Raw genomic sequence first — 20953 nt, forward strand, 5'->3', positions numbered from 1 at the left:
CAACTGTATCAGAAAGAAGGGAGAAGCAATGCTTACTGTAAAAGAAGGAACCTCAAATAGCAGCATTCTAAGCATAGGCAGCAATGAGTAGAAAAATATCTTTGGGTGTATGGAGATGTTCCAGTTATACACATAAATTAGGTCCTTTTCTACTTAAAGTATAATGTCAGCATTGTATATTGCAATTTTTAATATAAGCCATGCTTTTTCTTTTTAAAAAAGAAATCGTCTGGGAAAAAAGAGACAGGTTTTTAAAGCTTTTCTTTATTATAGATAACTGGAAAAAATGTCAACTCCACAAGTGTGTAAAAATCATCAGCTAATCTAGAGAGATTAGGGCAATGATTATTTAATTTCTTTTTCTTGAAGACTTCAAAAATTTATATTGGGCCATGAATTTTATTAACAAATAAAATATGCCCTTTCTACAATCAGACTAAATATTTTCTACTCTAAAGGAAGCCCTGCTTTTAGAAAATTTAGAAATCGCATCATCTTAACCAAATATTTACTTATTTACATAAAGTTCTTCTCACCTTTTATATTATATATGTATATTTACGTAACATACTCTGAAAAAGGCATTTTAAGTGACTTTTATTTAGCTTGAAGAAAAAAATCTGACAGACTTTATCACGGCAAAATATAAATGAGTAATTCTGAAATGCAAGTTGAAGGGGGAAAAACATATTGAAGGTGGGGAGAATTACGATGAGGCTGTTATCCTAGACTTCCCTTGGGAACATGGTTTCCCAAAATCCAACTACTCAAATAATAATTCAATTATTGAAGTAATGCTCCCATGAGTATGTCCTCCCCATGTACTAACTGTACTATTCACTTTTTGTTTTTGCATTAAACATACATCAAATCACTTTCTTCTAAGCAATAATATCCAAAACCATAAGCTTTATGTAGTTTTATGTAGTAGCTATTGTTAAATTAGATATGTTCTATCCTCTTGCCTACCTCTACCACATTTTACAAAGTGTTTCTTTAGAAAAAATGTAAAATTCTGCTATATATAACAATTCTCGCTCATTTTTAAAAAATGTAGGGTAGCAGCTGAATATAAGTTAATTACTACTTTTAAAAAATGAGCTCAATTTTAAAATTATTTAATAATAGACCAATCAGCATGCTATTCCTAAAGATCTATTTTTGGGCAGAAGAGAAAGAATAAAGACCTATAAATTGGCCACATGATACTCTAACAAAGAGTTCTATGACCTACAGGGAAATGAACGTGGAGACATGATTTGAACATTGATTAAGATGGGATTGTCCCAGCCAACAATTATCTAGTAGAAGAGGAAAAAAATAGGAAAAATGCATCTAGAAGGTGAGTTGGGGCTAAAGATTGGATTGAAGATCAAAAGAGAAGAGGAAAAGGATCAAAGGGGACGAAAAGAAGAGAAGGAGAAGGAGGTCTACTTTTCACCCTTCCGGCCACAAAGCTCTTAAAAGGTGTTCTTTAGTAGGACAAATGTTCCACCCTTGAACCCGATAACATTAAAAAAAAAGAACATTTTTCCAATTTGGAGGCACTCAGTTAAAAAAAAAAAGAACATATTTTTCCAACTTGGAGGTACTCAGGCAGTACTCACATGGATTCTTCTGGCATGTGGTCAAATAAGGAGTTCTAGAGCCAAAGATCTCATTAAGAGTTAGTTGGTTAGTTGCCATCATTCTCATACTTTTTAATGTCAAGTCTCTTTCCCCTCTTAAAAATCACTGAGGACTGCAAGGAGGTTTTGTTTATGTAAGTTGTTTTACAGCTATTAACAAATACTATAGTGATACTAAAACTGAGGAGTTTAAAATATTAACTCATTAAAAATAACAAACCCATCATATGTTAAACTGAAATAATACCCTTTTATGAAAATAATATTTTCCAAAACAAAATAATAGTGAAGAAATATCTTTTAGAGATGAGTAGAGGACAGTTAGATCCTCATTTCTTTTTCTGCATTCAATCTGTTGTGAAATGCTGTTTTGGTTGAAGTATATGAAGAAAATCTGGCCTCCTACAGAGAGGTTGTTGGCAAACTGAAAGATATTGTAATAGCCTTTTCAGACAAATGGGATAGTCTTCCTGATACTATACCGAAGCCCAAGTGGTGGTATTTTCTTGAAAGTCAGATGCACTGTAAAATCAGACACCATGTCAGTGAGCTTTTTATACTCAATTACATTAAAACCCATTGATCTGTCTTGCTATTTGAATGAATCTTTTACCCATAAGTGTTTTTTTTTAATTTTTGTTTTGTTTTGTTTTTGAGACAGAGTCTCTCACTCTGTCACTCAGGCTGGAGTGCATAGGTGTGATCTTGGCTCACTGCAACCTCTGCCTCCCAGGTTCAAGCGATTCTCATGCTTTAGCCTCCCAAGTAGCTGGGATTACAGGCATGCACCACCAAGCCCAGTCAATTTTTGTATTTTTTTTTTTTTTTTTTTTTTAGTAGAGATGGGTTTTCACCATGTTGGCCAGGCTGGTTTCAAACTCCTGGCCTCAAACAATCTGCCTGCCTCGGCCTCTGAGAGTGCTGGGATTACAGGCATTAGCCACTGCGCCTGTCCCATAAGTGGTTTTATTTTTTAAACATCATACATTGGTCATACCAAAAATGAATTCAGTGATTTATGTTAATTTTCCAAATGTTCACACATTTCATCACACAATACATAAAAAATCATATGACTTAATATTGCCACTGATATCAAAAAAATCTTTAGGTATTAAGAAACTGTCCAGATTATGGTGGTGATTGAAATCTCAAATTTTATTATTAGCAAAAAATATTGTCAGTTGTTTTTCTTGAAGTAACAGGCTCCCTCCATTTACTTTCTAGAAAACATCTGTGAAATACCTACATTTGTCTGTTGATTGTTTTTCCAAGTAAAAATGATATTCCATTTTTAAAAAAGCCTTGTTAAGTTGGCAACTCAATCAGACAAGTCCCTTCCCATGAGACAACTGTTGTCCTTCCTCGTGCTGCCTGAGTGCTTTATGTATAGTTACCATTTCATTGTATAGAATATTAAAAAGGTGTGTGCCCAAGGATCAACATTTAATAAAATTAACACTTTCTATGGTTTCATCAAGGAAAGTATTCCGTGAAGTTGGCCGTTTTTAAGCAGGAAGTACATGGCCATGACAGATATAATGATTACTAGTACAGTTTGGCACCACTGCCTTGGTTTGTGTGAAGGTACCAGCAGTCTTCCTCATCATTGCTTTTGCATCATTATTGATAATGTTAACATAGTGAGAAAAAAAGCATATAATGTCTTGGCATTACTAGGAAAATCACCTTGCAGACTTCCAGGGTCATGTGGACTATGCTTCCAGAACCACTGCTCTAGTGAATCAATGAATCTGCTAGTAGTGAATCTACTACCAGCAAGGTAGTAGTCAGGAAGAGAGCGCTAGGGTATAGTCTTGGAGAATATAGCATGAGAATATGATAGGCAGAGAACAGAACACAGTACAGGGGCTTGCATGCCAAACTGAGGAGTTGGGCTTTAATTCAAAGAATGGTGGGATAGCATTGAAATGTTTTGCATAGGAGAGTGACATGGTTTAAGAACATGCAGAATTGGCCGGGCACGGTGGATCATGCCTGTAATCCCAGCACTTTGGGAAGCCGAAGCAGGCGGATCACAAGGTCAGGAGATGAAGACCATCCTGGCTAACACAGTGAAACTCCGTCTCTACTAAAAATACAAAAAATTAGCCGGGCATAGTGGCGGGCGCCTGTAGTCCCAGCTACTTGGGAGGCTGAGGCAGGAGAATGGCGTGAACCCGGGAGGCGGAGCTTGCAGTGAGCAGAGATTGCGCCACTGCACTCCAGCATGGACAACAGAGAGAGACTCCATCTCAAAACAACAACAACAACAACAACAAAAGCATGCAGAATCAGGGAATAGGAATGAGTTCTGGGGGTTAGCATAGAATCAGGAGAATGTTTCAGGCTTGCTGTGATATTTGAAGAGAGGAGGGCCCTGAATAGTATCTAGAATCTCAGTTTGCAGAGACAGGGATAACTGGGAAAAGAGGAAGGCCGTAGGGAGAAAAGGCGAGAGAGAGATGAGGAGGGCATTCCAGGTTGAGGGTACAAAATGGGTGAGGAAAGACAAGATGAGAAACTGTGGGACCTTCCTGGAGGACACAGCAAGAATCTCTTTTGTCAGTTACAATCTAGACCCTGCCGACTCAAAAAACAAGGATTAGTGGCGGCTGTGTGAGTATGCACAACAGAGGAGTCCAAAAATAAAGTCACAACTATTAGAAATGAAACGACAGATTGTTCCATTTGGCTGGAGCTCAGATTAAAATACTAGCACAGCAACATATGAAATCACTAAATCACCACACACCATCTTGGGTCTTATAAGGTTTAATAGTGAACTTATCAGTAGCAATTATTTCCAGAGAAAAAGTTGAAAATATCTGAATGCAGTCTATGTACAGGTTATATGTGACGCTAATGTAACATTCACAAACTGTGACCATGAGCTTCACTGAAATTGATTTAGATAAGAACATTATCCTGTCAGCATGAACAGAGAGAGAAGGTACAAGTGATTGGCAGTCGCTTTTCAGGCTGCTGGGGGATGTGGAGGAATGTGGAGGCCTTGGCTGGTTGTTCTAACAATCGCCATTCAGGATCCAGAATAGCAGAGAGAAAAAACAGGACAAAGAGTGAAGGTGATCTGAAATTAGGAAATATGAAAAACACAAGTGCACACCCTAATGCAAACTAGGAACTTTAGTTAATAATAATGTATCTGTATTGGCTCATCAACTGTAACAAATAGAGCATGCTAATGCAAGATGTGAATGATGGGGGAAACTGTTGGAGGTAGGGGGATACGGAGTATACGGGAACTCTTCTGTATTTTCTGCTCAATTTTTCTATAAACCTAAAACTCCTCTAAAAAATAAAGTGTATTAGTTAAAGAGACACACACATGTGCACATGGAGACCTTCTACAAAGGGATCCAAACACAGCAGCACACATGATGCAGGCCTAAGCATGCCCAGGGAAGAACAGAAAATTCTATCACTCAAGCCTGTCCTCATATTCAGAAGCAGGAAAGAGTAAAAAGCCATCAGTATTTCTGAGTTTCATCATCTCATGTCTTATGGCAATATGAGCCGGCTGAATTGTACTGAGGTTTCAGAGACTTTTCTCCACTCACAAATGAGTTCTGGCTTATTAAAATGCTATTTATCATTGGCTCCATTCTCCCTCTGTGATTTTATATTATTGATAATTTAAAGGCATCAGTGATTTAATGACTCTTGCTCCATCTGACAGAGAAATAGCTTTGGTTCCTTTCGGAAGCAGTAGAGAGGTTGAACTTTCCTCAGGTTGAGGGACACCACTTGTCTTATCAATGGACAAACAGTATATATTACATTTATTGGTAAACACATGGGGATACTCCATGGAATACTACTGCAATCACTTTGGAGATAGCTCCTTTTTCCCCTTATAATATTTCGTTGCAAGAAATGTTGAGATCATTGTCCCTGTGGTTAGTTAACAATTGTTCAAATTTCATTTTTTAGTAAGTCCATTTTTTAGTAACTCCGCTGACGCATTTTTAAGCTATTAATGCTATTTAAAAGCCTTTCTGCATTTTCCCTTCACTTTCTTCACTTGGCAAAATCTTATTTGTCTATTAAAATGCTACTTCAGATCACTTCTCTCTGAAGGCTCCTTCCAGCCTCTGAATGGTACCTCTTTAGTCTGAACTCCCTCATCCCTGACTCTTGGTATTTATTATATGATTGATATACAGCATGAACTTTAATGTCTGTCTTGCATCAGCATTACCCATGAAGCTTACAGAAAATATTGATGCCTATACACCCACCACAGACCCACTCACTCAGAATGGCTGGGAATAGAAACCCAGGTATGTACAAGTTTAGAAACTTCACGAGCATTTCTGACATAAGCCAAAGTTAAGAGCCATTGCAAGAAACACTTGCTGAACGAACTGAACTATGGTATATTTTTATAAAGGATGAAAGGTATTTCTTATTCTCTTTAGTATGAGTTAAATATTCTGTAACTGCACGTGAAATGGAAACTAGATTTTTCTTTTCCAGAAAGAACATTTACTTTTTTTTTTTTTTAAGATGGAGTCTTGCTCTGTCACCCAATGGCACGATCTCAGCTCACTGCAACCTCCACCTGCCGGGTTCAAGCAATTCTGTCTCAGCTTCTCGAGTAGCTGGGATTACAGGCACATGCCACCATGCCTGGCTAATGTTTATATTTTTAGTACAGATGGGGTTTCGCCATGTTGGCCAGCCTCGTCTCGAACTCGTGACCTCAGGTGATCCACCTACCTCGGCCCCCAAAGTGCTGGGATTATAATAACCTCTTATGCTTTCTTGCCAGATGCCTTTGGAGCTGGTGCTTTTTGGGCTGGAGTGTTTTGACCCTTCTGAGCTTCCAAAGGAGGTACTGCCTTCGGCCTTTTGCTTTCTGGGCAGGAAACTTCTGGGTTGCAGCCTTCTTTCCCGCAGTGGTCATCTTTTTTTCTGGAACTTTAGCAGCAGCACTCTTAATAGCAGGTGCTTTTTTGGGAGACACTTTCAGGAGAGCTGCCTTTTGAAGCTTCTTAATTTCATTCTTGATTATTCTGTTCCTCATTTTGCCTTCATGACTTTAAAATGATCAAAATCTGCCATCTTGGCTTTCCCTTCTCTGGCTTCAATCTTCTTGGCCCATCATGTGGCTGCCCATTTTGTATTGTCTGCCCTCTGCCAGGCTTATGGGACATAATTCTGCTGGGCACTGTGTGGAAACTTGAGGATGAAATCAGTGAGCTGCATGCATTTTAAAGGCATAGGCTGCCTCCTTACCTGAGTGCAAGGTCCACCGACCAAAGCCCCATTCTGATCAATAACATCTACAGTTGTGACCAATTTTCCAGCATAAGGTCCAAGGAAGATGTAGGTTACCTGGCCAACCTCCACGAAGCTCCTCAACACAATGTCAGTGGCATTCAGTGAGAAGGAAACTAGATTTTTCAATGCAGTTTTAGAAGACTAAACTGGGAGACAGTAGATGGTACAGTGAAGCAGATTTAGGGATAACATAAGGATAAAGTTCTGTTATTTGGAACTCTTTAAAAATGAATTAGGCTGCCATTTGATGCAGTTTCTCATCATTGAGAGTATTTGCTTGTTTAGAAGGGATTCATCATTGAACTGAGGGCTAGTGGCTACCACAGCCCCTTGTACATAGAGTTTATGGTACTTTATTTCATAGGGTTTTTTTTCTTCCAGGCTGGTCTCAAACTCCTGGTCTCAGGCAATGTTTCCACCTTGGCCTCCCAAAATGCTGGGATTACAGGCGTGAGCCACTGTGCCTGGCCCCAGGGGTATTTTCCAAATAGAAAAATGATCTAAAACTTGAAAATACAGCCTGGGCAACATAGCAAGATCCCATACCTCAAAACTTTTTCAAAAAATTAGCCAGGCATAGTGGTGCGTGACTGTGGTCCCAGCTACTTCGGAGGCTGAGATGGGAGAATTGTTTGAGCCCAGAAGCTTGAGGCTGCAGTGACCTATGACAGCACCACTGAACTCCAGCCTGGGTGACAGAGACCCATTTCAAAAAAATAAATAAAATTATAAATTAAACTTGAAAATAAAAATAAAAGATAAATGTGTCACCTAGTTTGTGATGAAGAGCATTGTGTAACAAGCTTGGAGAATGAGGTCCTCTCATTCTCCAGAAAAACTCTTAAGTTTGTTTGAATTACTTTTTTCTACTGATTAGGTCCAGACTCTATGAAGCTAGACATTAACTTGTAGAATACTGATAAGTTGCAAATGATTTCTGTCTAGTGGAAAAAAGATGATCCCCCAAATTATAGCATTATTGATCTAATGAACATTAACCAATTTTGAATATAACTCAGCAAACTTATTTTTCCATTCCTTTGCTGGCTGCCTATAAAAATCTCTCATCATTTATTGCTCTTTGAACCAGCTTTTCCATCTTGCTAGTTCCTTCATAAATGAGTTAAATAAATCTTTGATAACGGCTCATTAGATATTTATATGAGTCATGTTTTTAACTTTGTGAAAAATATACTTTGACAATATATAAATGACTTATCATAGGGCTTGGCAGTAAAGTGCTATCCAATAAATGTTAGTCGTTATCTATATCTTAGAACTCGTACATTTATTTTTTAAAAAGATACTATTAGGGCTGATACTATTAGGGTACAATTTGCTTCATTATCTGTGATTCTGTCTGCTAATATGAATGAGATATACTCAGATAAGCAACCAAACTTGTGTTGCAGGAGGTGTGTTTTTCTGGGGTAAGAGGACACGTACTACTATATTCACATAAAACATAACCAGGAGACTTGTCCTAGGGCAGACTCCACAATCTCTCTCAGGAATGTTTGCTACCCTGAAGGCTTACAGCAGACAAAGCCACCAGCCCTTTAGCAGCTGAGTTGGCTGCTGCCAAATATAAGAGCAGTGAATCTACTAGCAGGAAGAACTTGAGGCCATGTCAGAATGCATACTCCATGGATACACTCCCATTTAGAAATACAAAAGTCACTCCTCCTTTCAAACCTCCTTTCAAAGAGTAAGTGGATTTGAAGTTGGGTGTGAAGCCCAGAGAAGAGTAGATACGCTGAATCAGCCTCCTGGGCCTCTGACACATCAGCAGAGAAGGGACAATGACACACGTGACTCCCAGCATGGGCAGCCAAGAATCCAGAAGCAGAAATGGACAGGGGAGCAATGTGGGACAAGTATTCTGAAAAGAGCAAGTTAAGTTCTGTTGGGAGGGGCCAAAGGGCTAGAGAGAAAACTAATCCTGGGAGTGAGAACACACCCACGATTGTGTGTGGGGGCACATGGCAGCTGAGGTGATCTGAGACGCCCCATGGAAGCCAGTACTCAAAGCCAAGCAGACGGCAAGATGGTAGGGGAGATACGAAAGCTGCACATTCCAAGTCTTTGCACCTCAAAGACCACCTTTGGAAGCTTGTCTCTTTGATTATGAAAAAATAAAAATAAAAATAAAGGACCACAGCAGGCCTTACAGCCTTCACTTCACTGAAATTCTTCATTTGTATTTGGTCCCCAGAGCCCTCACAATTTGACTGAGACTTTTGAGTTCTAAGAAGCTTCTATGAAAAGCTGAATATCAATTTCTAGTCACTCATTTCCTAATGTCTCCCTTTACCACACTCAGTTGACATCTGCTCTCCTGAGAGATCTGGATTTTTGGTGAAGGTTTGGAAGGACAGATGCATCATTCTGGAATGTTGGTTAAAAATATATGTGGAAAGGAGAAGATATCCAAAGGTGGGAGACAGAAAAGAAATACCAGGGGGGGAAAAAGACATTTCCCCCTTCTGGTAATTTTTGTACAAGGTGGGCATTAATGAAGCCTCTCTAAAGTTTAACATCAGGACTTACTGTTCAAATTTCAGAAGCCCTAATTCATCCATCCATCCAGCCAGCCAGCCAGCCACTTATGCACCCATCCACCCACCTGTTCAACTATTTATTAAGCATCACTATGTGCCAAGCACTGTTCTAGGCATTGAAAAGTCAGTGATAATTTAAAAAGCAAACGATCTTGCCCTTTTGGAGCTACCATTCTAGTTGACGATCATGAGGCCCAATGGATGATATGAATTCAAGCCCAACACTTTACTTAATGTGTCATTAAAAGAGGTAAATTTGGACTCACATTTTTTCATGAAGACACCAAAGGGCAAAATGGCTTCATGAGTCAGATTTGGCCATGAATGATGGTCACATTTCTTTCTCTAAAAAGATGTACAGCATTTAAAGAGCAGAAATATTAGATTACATGGGGGCTAAACCCTGGATCAGAGAAAAGTGGCCTTGAAAATTATCTTTGGTGCATAAGCATGGGATTTTAGGAGTTTTGCATATAGTGTAGTATTTCTTTTTTATTTTTTTTTTGAGACGGAGTCTTGCTCTGTTGCCCAGGCTGGAGTGCAGTGGCCCGATCTCATCTCACTGCAACTTCTGCCTCCTGGGTTCAAACGATTCTCCTACCTTAGCCTCTCAAGTAGCTGGGATTACAGGTGCCCGCCACCATGCCTGGCTAATTTTTGTATTTTTAGTAGAGATGGGGTTTTGCCATGTTGGCCAGGCTGGTCTCAAACTCCTGACCTCAGGTTATCCACCTGTCTCAGCCTCCGAAAGTGCTGGGATTACAGGCGTGAGCCATTGCACCTGGCCTAGTCTAGCATTTTTTAATATAGCATCTTACATTCCTCCAGAAAATTGCCATGGTTCCAAAAAGAAAACAAATGCTAAAAATGTGTGGCTTTCCTCGCACAAAGGTGACCTAAGTCATCAGTCTGAGACCTGGGCAAGCAATGTCAGTGATGTGTGTTCTCTCTGTTTCCTAGTAAACGGCAAACTCTAGTTTTGAGCACAGGTAGGAATGGTGCACCTCAACTTTTTTTTTTTTTTTTTGAACCACTAAGAACTGCTATTGTTTCCTTCTACAGACCCAAGTTCTGAAAGACAACTTCCTAAAACTCTGTATTTATCAAGTAATGGTAAACCAAGACTATTTCTTATTTTTATTAATCTGAGCCTCAGGTTAGCAGTACCTCTACACTGAACTAATTCCAGGTCTGATGTGTTAGCAGTCCTGGGAAAATTGAAAGACAGCAAATATATATTGGGGTTCCTGGGGTCTGGAGCTAGACAACTATGTGGGACTTGAATTCCGGCTCAGCATTTATTAGTTGTGAGACCTTTAGCAATTTTCTTAACCTGTTAGACACAATTATAAAGTTAGGGGAGGCAAGTTAAAAAAGATATATATGTAAGACTATTTGTTAAAGTATTACTTATAATAGCAAATGTCTGTTACTGGGGACTGGTTAAATAACAATTTTGTCTCCACACGCTCAAGTACTGTACAAGTATAAAAGGAGTTGAGAATAGCTTTAGATACTGTTATAGAATGAACTCCATTGGATATTGTTAATTTAAAAATATGAGGTGGAGAAACACATGTATAGCATGGAATTATTTATCTAAGAGAGAAGGAGAGAAATACACACAAATGCATACACGTGTGAATGCACACATGCACACTTACATTACAAAAATGGAAAACAAAGCAAAGCTTAAAACGAAATGATGTCTAGAGTGTGACCTCTGAATACCATTTCCTATGAAACTTAACCAGGGTTCCTTGGAGCAATGGCTGATTTCCTGTCTTAAGCATGAGATGTACATGATGACGCTTATCTTACCGGAAATTAAGGAAGCTATCAAAGACTGCTGGGATTCTATTTAAAAAGGACACAGAAACCAATTAAAGGAGGCTCTCACTGGCCATAGATGGTTTAAGAATGTATAAAAATAATGGCTACACAGTATGTGATGTCAAATTATTTAAATCGTAACATTACTCATAAAACCAAATATATAAATGATCACCTTCCAAGGATGTTAAGGTACCAATACATTATTTTGATAACATAAGTATCAAGCTTTTTGTGTGTGTTTGTGCATACCATATGAATTGCATCTCAGACTACATAAATAATTCATGAGAAAAATTTTCTCTTTATAGGCTTTTTCCAGCTAATACATGAAAAATAGAATGATACTCTTCACCCTGTTGCAACTCCCAATAAAATAACAGATGTAGGCAATTGTCACTGATGGATATTAACAGTCCCCAAAGAGAGAGAACTATTTATTATGTGTCTACTGATGGAAGTACAAATACTGCCTCTGAAGTATTCTTGTAGAAGAATCAAATATTAATGTGATAATCACTGGATCCTATTACCAATTTATGGGGAATGGAGAGAACTATGTTAAATAATACCAACGGGTGTAACCAGCAAAATCCACATTGTGGGAAACTCCCCAAGAAAAATGATCTAGTATCTTAAAGAAAAGAATGCAAGCAAAAAAAAAAAAAATAGGGGGAGAGAAATTCTATAGATTAAAAGATACACAAGGGCCATATCAATCCATTGCAAAGTACGCAGCTCATTTGGAACCTGATTTGAATGAGTGAACTAGAAAATATTTGTGAGATCTTTAAGGAAGTTGTAAACTGACTGAATATTTGAGGATATTAAAGAATTACTGTTAGGGTTTCAGGTGTAATAATGGTACGGTGGGTTATGTTTGAAAAACAGATCTTTATATTTTGGAGATTCATATTATAATATCTATAAATATAATGTTATGCCTGGAACATGCTTTAAAATAATTCATTTCAGGAGCATAGGGAGCACACATGAAAGAGATTAACCATGAAGTGATCATTAACAAGTTGGATGATGGGTACAAGAGGGTTAGTTAAACTAACCTCTCTACCTATTTATATGTATATATGTTTGATATTTTCATAATTTAGAGTGTTTTTAAAAGTTAGTGAGTGATATAACTCTGGTGGGAGTGGTGGCGGGGTCAAAGGCAGGGAATGCCAGTGACCAGGTCTATTTATAGCAATGTAACTTTCCCACCATGATCATGTTTCATCTCAACCTCCTAGCACTGTGAGAGTTTCATTTGTTTGTGCCACACTGCAAACATTTTGAAAAGCTGCTTTTTGAATGTCATACACCTTGAGCCTTGCTTTGCCATCCAGCGTTTTTGTTGTTGTTGTTGATACCAAAGTAACCTTCTTATAGAACTGCATTACTCACCCAGTACATAATGGTGAGATCTCTGGTCATTCCCAAGACTGAAAGAATGTAATGTGATACTGTTAAAGACCCATCAGCTTCCCTGCTCCCATACCTGCTCAAGGTGATTAAGTTGATGATAAGAAAGTAAGCACAGTGAGTAGCAAAATGGCAGAATCAACACTGCTTATTTCTCACTGGCCATATTAGGAGGTTACAACAGATGAGTTCTTCAAATCTCTCAAGATCAGCCTTTCCCAGTGCAAATAGGAAAAATATTTGATATACGGATCTTTATCAACACTGAACCATGACCTGTGCATACTGTGTCTTGAGATGTTAGCTAATGATAGCTTGAAACCATCATAATTAGTAAGACATAAAAAACCAAGCATCTAGGACACAAGGAAAAACTCTTTTCAAAAAGAAAAAAAAAGGGGGGCTAGGAATGGTGACTCAAGCCTGTAATTCCAGCATTTTGGGAGGCTGAGACAGGCGGATCATTTGAGGCCAGGAGTTCAAAACCAGACTGGCCATCGTGGTGAAACCCCGTCTCTACTAAAAATACAAAAATTAGCTGGGCATGGTGGTGCATGCCTGTATTCCCAGCTACTCAGGAGGCTGAGGCACAAGAATCGCTTGAACGTGGGAGGCAGAGGTTGCAGTAAGCCGAGATCGTGCCACTGCATTCCAGCCTGGGGGACAGAGCAAGACTCTACTCAAAATAAAATAAAAATAAATAAAAACAAAGTTATTTTCTTGTTAATCAGTGAAAAAAAGGATGTTATGCAGAAAGCAATTTGAAAGTAGAAACTCTTTTTGGAAATGACTCTTTTAGTGTGTGATGTGAGGATGTACCCATATATTTGACATGCTTATAAAAACCTCTAATGGTAATTCCAGCATTTTGGGAGGCTGAGGCAGGGAGATTGCTTAAGGTCAGGAGTTCAAGAGCAGCCAGGGCAACATAGCAAGACCCTATCTCTAAAAAAATAAATACATTAGCTAGGTATGGTGTCACATGCCTGTAGTCCCAGCTACTGAAGTAGGAGGCTAAAATAGAATAAGAGCTTGAACTCAGGAGTTCGAGGATAAAGTGAGCTATGATCATGCCACTGCACTTCAGCCTGGGTGACAGAGTGAGAACCTGTCCCTACCAAACACACGCACATGTGCACACACACACAAACATCTTCCTAAAGTATTGTAAATCATCTTATAAACTTGATTAATCTGCTCTCAGAGGTTTTGAACTAAGAATTTTAGTAAGTTTTAAAGAAATTTTCAAAAAAATGTAAAGATGAAACATTTATTGAATAATAACAAGAGATTGACACTAGAAAAGACAGCAATTTGCTAGCAGATTTTTAAAAAATCCTGGAGTAGTTGGTGGGTAGAATTGAAACACAGATATCTTGGTGCAGCCAAGCAATGCCTGTCTTTCATTTGAATCTAAGGATATTTCTGAGGCATCTTTTTCAGTTATGATCAAGTATTTTTTTAAAAAACCTCAAGCCGGGCATAGTGGCTCATGCCTGTAATCTCAACACTTTGGGAGGCTGAGGCAGGAGGATCGCTTGATCTCCGGAGTTAGAGACTAGTCTGAGCAATATGGCGAAAACTTGTCTCTACCAAAAATATAAAAAATTAGCCGGGCATGGTTGCATGCACCTGTGGTCCCACCTACGTGGGAGGCTGAGGCAGGAGGATCACTTGAGTCCAGGAGGCGGAGGTTGTAGTGAGCCAAGATCGCACCACTGCACTCCAGCCTGGGTGACAGAGCAAGATCCTGTCTCACACACACATGCAAAAAACCAAAAGCCCCAGAACTTTGCCTTTAAGTTACTAATTCAGAAAGCGTGAAACAAAAATTTTCAAAAATACTGAAGCATATTCAAGCATATTTTTGATTAAAATATTATTTTACTTTATTTTCATGAGTGAAAACATAAATAAATCAATGTATTTATCATACCATTGATAAATACAACCAAAACATTATTTTATCTATGACTCGCCCTTTTAAATGTATACTTTTATCTATATTTTCCATAGTATATTAGCATAATACTAGTTATTAATAAATGAGTGCAAAGAAGAGGGTATCCTCAAAATGTTTTACTGATAGGATGTGTCTTCAAAATAGCTTGGAAACCATGGATATAGTGATTAAAGGTCTTCATTTTGGAATCGGACTGCTTAAGTTTGAATTTTGAATCTATTGTGAACTTTGGACAATAGCTTGGCTTGTCTAAGCCTCAGTTTGTCTGTAAGACAAGTATACTAATAGTAACTGCATTATGACTATTATAAAGATTAAATGAGATAATATGTGATGTTGTAGCTCTGTCTTTGGCACATGGTAAGTATACCAAAATGTTAGGTACTATTACGATAATCATTATCATTGCCCTCATCCTTGTCATCATCATCCTCATCATGAAATCAAGCTGTCTGGTCACAGTCATTCATGTTCTAAATATAATAATAAAATATAAGTAATCTTCAAAGTGTCTTTAATGTGTTTCTCACAGTTGTATAAAAAATGTCATACTTATTTTGGCAGTTTTATTAAAGGTACAGCTGCTCAACTAGGTCAGATGTCCCACAAGGCCTGCTTGAATTATGTGATATGAACACACCACACAGTTAAATCTGAAATAACTGAAGGACAGGCAGTGAATGCAATACCTTTTCTCATTAGATACCTCCCTTAATTATTTACAAAGTGCATGAATGAAAAATAAGAGGGTCTTGGAAGAAATCGGGCAGGACATAGGCCAAGTACTTATAACCATACGTATTGTTACTTCAATTTCCTCTAGAGTTCTGCTTGTGTGGCTGAATCCCTAGGTTTTCTCAGATAAAAACCAACTGAGTTAAGAAGAGGTTGAGAAAAGCACGCACTTCACCACGAAGTCGGTGACCCATGGAAAGCTACACACTTCTCAATGTCTAGATCTTAAACAAGATCGTAAATAAGGTCTTAAATGATCTTAAACAAGATCCATGCCTTCAATCCATGTGTTTTGAAGACATATCAGAATGATCTTGGGACCTGACACAGCTGTATTTGTAAAATTTGCAAAGCTATTGTATGTGTACTTTAGTCCTGTTTTAGCTTTTGATGTGATGATATTCCTTGTTGGTAGGGATTTCCTGCAGACAGGGTCTTTCTTAAATAATGGAATTATTAGTGTATTTTCAATCAGTTGACTTCTGTTTGAATAAACTGCTGTCTTGCCCCTCTTTTTGTACTCTACCAGAGAGCTAACAAATATGGGCAAAATAAATCTCTCCTTATGAAGGAAAGCAGGATTTTGCCCATATATTTTTCCAAGAGGATTTTAAAAATAAACTCCACTGAACTTTAAATTTGAAGGACTAAGGACTTAGGGTACCTGTCACTCATCTTAAGTAGGACTGCAAATAGGAAACAGAGTTGAGGCTCCAATATTAATCTGGCTCCATATTCAATGCTGGTGATTTCGAAGACATTCATTCAATGATCACAAAAATATGTTCTCCCTGACTTTTGCTGAGAGCAGATATTAGTTTCTGAATGATTGATTTTATTGGCCAGATTGTGGTGGTTCAAAGCATAGATCTTGACTTCAGATGGAACTGGTTTCTGGTCACATGTCTGCAGTTCCCAGCTATATGATCCTAGACAAACAAACTCAACTTCTAGGAAAAATAGCACCTATATTCATGGGTGGAATAAATGAGTAAATGTGTATAAATGCATATGGCCTGGTCAAAAAAAGCATTCATTATATGTAAACTTCCATCAGCATCATGATGAGCATTATTATCACCAGCACCATTTGCACGGTTACCATGAAGTAGTCTGACACTTTAAATGGGAAATGGAGATGCCTTGGTTAAAGTTCCAGTTCCAACATTTTTCTGAATCTCTGGCATACCAGAAGCATTTACTGTGCAATTTGGGGTCTCATTTTCTCCAAGCAGAAAATGGGCTCAATAAAACCTGCTGAAAGATTTCCCCAAGTGGTAAGTGCAGCAAAATCAAATGCACTAATATATTAGAATTTGGAAGCAAATGTCAAGTCTGTAAAACAGAACTGTGGCAACATAAAACTGACACATATTCATTCTCAATCACTGGTGTTTATGAAGTTCTAGTATCAATGGCCACTGTCTGAGCTAGAGTTGGTGCCAAGAGCTTAATATGTACTATCCTAGGGATTCTTCTTGACAATACTGAGAAATAAGCACTGCCATTACAAGTGAGGAAACCAAGACTTAAGGAGACTGAGGAACATATCCAAAGTCACACAGCCAGAATGGAGTAAGACTCCAAGTTCCAACCTAAAGCCAATGTTCTTAATAAACCCATTATATAGTCACCCCAAAAGGGGAGTAGGAGTATGTGAGTCTAATCAGCACACTTAAAGCATTTTATTGAAAATGGCAGGCCTGTTAGCATTTTCCTTGTTTTTCATAAATTTAACAGTATTTTGCTCAGGCTACTTTGCCCCAGTATGTTGTTCTTTGAGACTCAGTAACTATCAATTGACAGCAAGGAAGAAGTTTTACCAATAGGCTGGCAAAGAAGCTGGGAGGGGTGCAGAAGCCAGCTTCACACTGAACACGTTCCAGAGATATTCAACAACAGAAGTAATCCGTATGAGAAAACAAAGGGAGTAGCTGGAGTCTTTCAGAAGTTTTATGTTTATTCTTAGACACAGTTTCAAATAAACCTATCAAAATATTGCAGTGCAGTGAGAATGTGAATAATAACTCCAAAGAAAGTAATAATTATAATTAACGTGTATCAAGCCTTATTATGTGCTAGGTTCTCGGCCAAGCTCTTAACGTAGGTTTTCCTGCTCTCACTCCCTTCAACAAACTTTTATTGAGGGCCCACTATGTGTTTGGTACTATTCTACACTCTGTGAAATAGAGCCTTGAAAAAAATAGCCATAGTCCATGCTCTCAGGGAGTTTACTTTTATATATCGTCTTTTAGGTACATGAATACAAGCTTTTTGGAGGAAAATTTGAAAATTTTCATCAGAAGGCTTAAAATTCTTTAAAATATGTGATTTTTGATATTATCATATAATGAAATAATACTTCAGACACTAGAAATGATTTAGAATTTTATGAAATGATGCAGGAAAATATTCATAAAGAGTATGCAACATATATTTTTATAAATTATGGACACAGAAAAAATAAGAAGGCTACATAATCACCAACTTTATAGTAGTATCTCTGCATAACTGGATTGTGGGTGATTTACATTTTATGCATTTTTATTTGTTTTTTCTAAATTCCTATGATGAATAAGTACTACTGATACAAGAGAAATTACTTTATAAATGTTGTAGCCCTATTCATTTCTATTCCAGACCATTTGTTCTGAATCTTATGTCTCCATGTATATTTGTTTCTGAATCTAATGTCTCCATATATATTTTGAAAGAGTACAAGAAATGGAAGTAAACAGTGCTATATTTCAGTGATTACTGTGTCATTTAGAGGCAAATAGTACAGTGGGGAGTCACAGAACTAGATTCATACTAGTTCAGCAAATATCATTTTGCACCTAGGACCAGTTCTAACTACCAAGAACTTCAGATTACATCTCCTGTTTGAGCCTTCCTTTACCCATCTATAAAATGAAAGGATTGGAAAAAGTGATTTTTAAGGATATTGTCAATGATCAAAAGTTATTTTCCTTGCTCTATTGACAATGACTATGGCTTCTAGACCTTTGGGCATTCATGGAAGTCCAGTTCTTAACAAAGCTACACATGGAGAAAAGTCACATTGTGATTCAAAGGGACCAGAGAGTGTCTATTTGCAGATACACCCTCATATATTTTCTGAGTCTAATTAGAACATTTTCAATAAAGTTCTGATGCTTTTGATACTGTCATGATAATTCTGTGTTATTTTAAAAATGGTGACTTTTTTTTTTATCCTCAAGCACATGTGTTGGCTCCTAAGTAAAAAAAAAAAATGTATTTATCAGTATTCTTTGTGCAATATTTCCATTTCCCATCAAATGTTCAAGTGACTTACATATGACTAGGACAAAACAAGAGGGGAGACAAAATTCCAGGTCCATTAAATGAGATATGAATGTAACTGGGAATCTTAAAGCAGATTCTTTTCCTATACACACTGAATATTCTATAGCAGTATAGTGCAGTGGGACTTTTTGGAATGGTAGAAGTGCTCTATATCTGCACTGTACAATATGGTAGACAATAGCTACATGTGGTTAGTTAGTGCTTGCAATATGACTAGTGTGAATGAAGAACTGAATTTAATTTCAATTAATTGAAATAGCTACCTGTGGCTAGTGACTACCATATTGGGCAGCTCAGGTTACAGCCTTGCTATATAGAATATGTCTCATGGACCAGCAGCATCAGCATTATCTGGGAATTACTAGAAATGCAGAACTGTTAGAAATGCAGAATCTCATTCCCTATTGTAACCTACTGAATCAGAATCTGCATTTTAACAAGATCTCCGGGTGATTCATATGAAAACTCATGTATGAGAAGCATTGCTCTAGAGAAAATTGCTCAACTTTCTATTTCATTGCATCAGTCAATCAAGCAACCAAATGATCTCTCAATAAGTCAGCAGGTACCAGTATCTGCTCATGGCACCAGGCACCAGATAAGTCACAGCAGGAAAACAGAAAAGATGTAGGAATGTGCACTATGCAGTACAGCATGGCAGATAAGACAATTACCTTTCAAACTGTTCTGGCAATGCCCTTTCCTAAATGTGTCATGTTAAGCAAGATAGTTTACTTCTCTGTTTCCCCATCCTTTAAACAGAAACAGTTTGTGAAGATTAAATTAGATAATGTACTTTAAGTGCTTAGCACATGCCTGGCATATAGCATGTACCCAATAAATTGTCATTTTGCTGTTGTTTTACTTATCAAGGCTCTTATAATGAAGCTGCAGGAGATTCACATCCTTAAACCAGCTGGACCTTTGTGGAAGATGAGGGTATTAACTACAGCCCATGCTGAAAAGATGCTGAATCTTATGTGGCTTCATTCTCCAAGAATGCACCACTCTAATCAATATCAGCATGTGGGAAGATAAAACACTTCAGTACGGACATATTGTTCATTAAATAAAATGTCAAAAGAGAGTCAATTCATGTGACTAATGAAGATGTTTAACTTTTTTTTTTTTTTGAGATAGGGTCTTGCTCTGTTGCCCAGGCTGGAGTGCAATGGTGTGATCACAGCTCACTGCAACCTTGACTTTGACTTCTCAGGCTCAAGCGATCCTCCCACCTTAGCCTCCTGAGCAGCTTGGACTACAGGCATGCACCCCTATGCCTGGCTAATTTTTAAATTATTTTGTAGAGACAGGGTCTTACTAAGTTGCCAGGCTAGTCTCAAACTCCTGGGCTCAGGTAATGCTCCCGCCTCAGCCTCCCACAGTGTTGGGATTACAGATACGAGCCATTGTGCCCAGCCTTGTTTAACTTTTAAATGTCATGTCCTCTGCCACAGGATCTTAGTATATTTTCTGAATGAAAGCTCGCATTATAATTAATTTACTTAAAAAACTTATTTTTTATTTTTTAGAGACAAAGTCACACTCTGTCACCTAGGCTGGAGTACAGTGGCAAAATCATAGCTCACTACAACCTTGAACTCCTAGGCTCAAACAATCCCCCTGCATTAGCTTCCCAAGTAGCTAGCACTACAAATGCATGCCATCATGCTTGGCAATTTGTTTTTTATTTTTTGTAGGGACAGGGTCTCACTATGTTTCTCAGGCTGGTCTCAAACTCCTGGCCTCAGGTGATCCTCCTACCTTAACTTCCCAAAGTACTGGGATTACAGGCATAAGTCACTGCACACAGCTAACAAATATTTATTGATAACTTAGTTTTGGGAGAAGGTTTAAGGATGGATTCTGCAGTCAGACTACTTGGATCGGAAGCCCAGTTCTGCCACCTAGCAGCACATTTTAAATCTTTTCTGTACCTTAATATCTTCATCTGTAAAATGGGAAAACTACAGTAATGAATGACCTTTTAAAAAACCGCCTAAAAGTTGTCAGCATAAGAAGTGTTTGGAAGTACTTTTCTTCACAAATTAGTACTACCCCTACTTTGCTCAGCTTTCAGACCAAATGCTGCAAGAACTTATGAATGCCAAGTGACAAGTATTTATAATGCTTGTGAAACATTAACAAACAAAATTTAATATGGTGTAGAATGTGGC

At 38.0% G+C, this 20953-nt stretch overlaps 1 protein-coding gene and 1 pseudogene across 11 annotated transcripts in view; both read right to left on the reverse strand.

Annotated features, from left to right (window-relative positions):
* CADPS (calcium dependent secretion activator) overlaps positions 1 to 20953 on the reverse strand; it is a 475079-nt gene that overhangs the window by 377391 nt on the left and 76735 nt on the right. The window lies entirely within an intron of this gene.
* LOC104005601 (large ribosomal subunit protein eL14-like) overlaps positions 5189 to 20953 on the reverse strand; it is a 62266-nt pseudogene continuing 46501 nt past the window's right edge.

The sequence above is a fragment of the Pan troglodytes genome, chromosome 2, assembly GCF_028858775.2.
Source record: "Pan troglodytes isolate AG18354 chromosome 2, NHGRI_mPanTro3-v2.0_pri, whole genome shotgun sequence".
Taxonomy (NCBI): Eukaryota; Metazoa; Chordata; class Mammalia; order Primates; family Hominidae; genus Pan; species Pan troglodytes.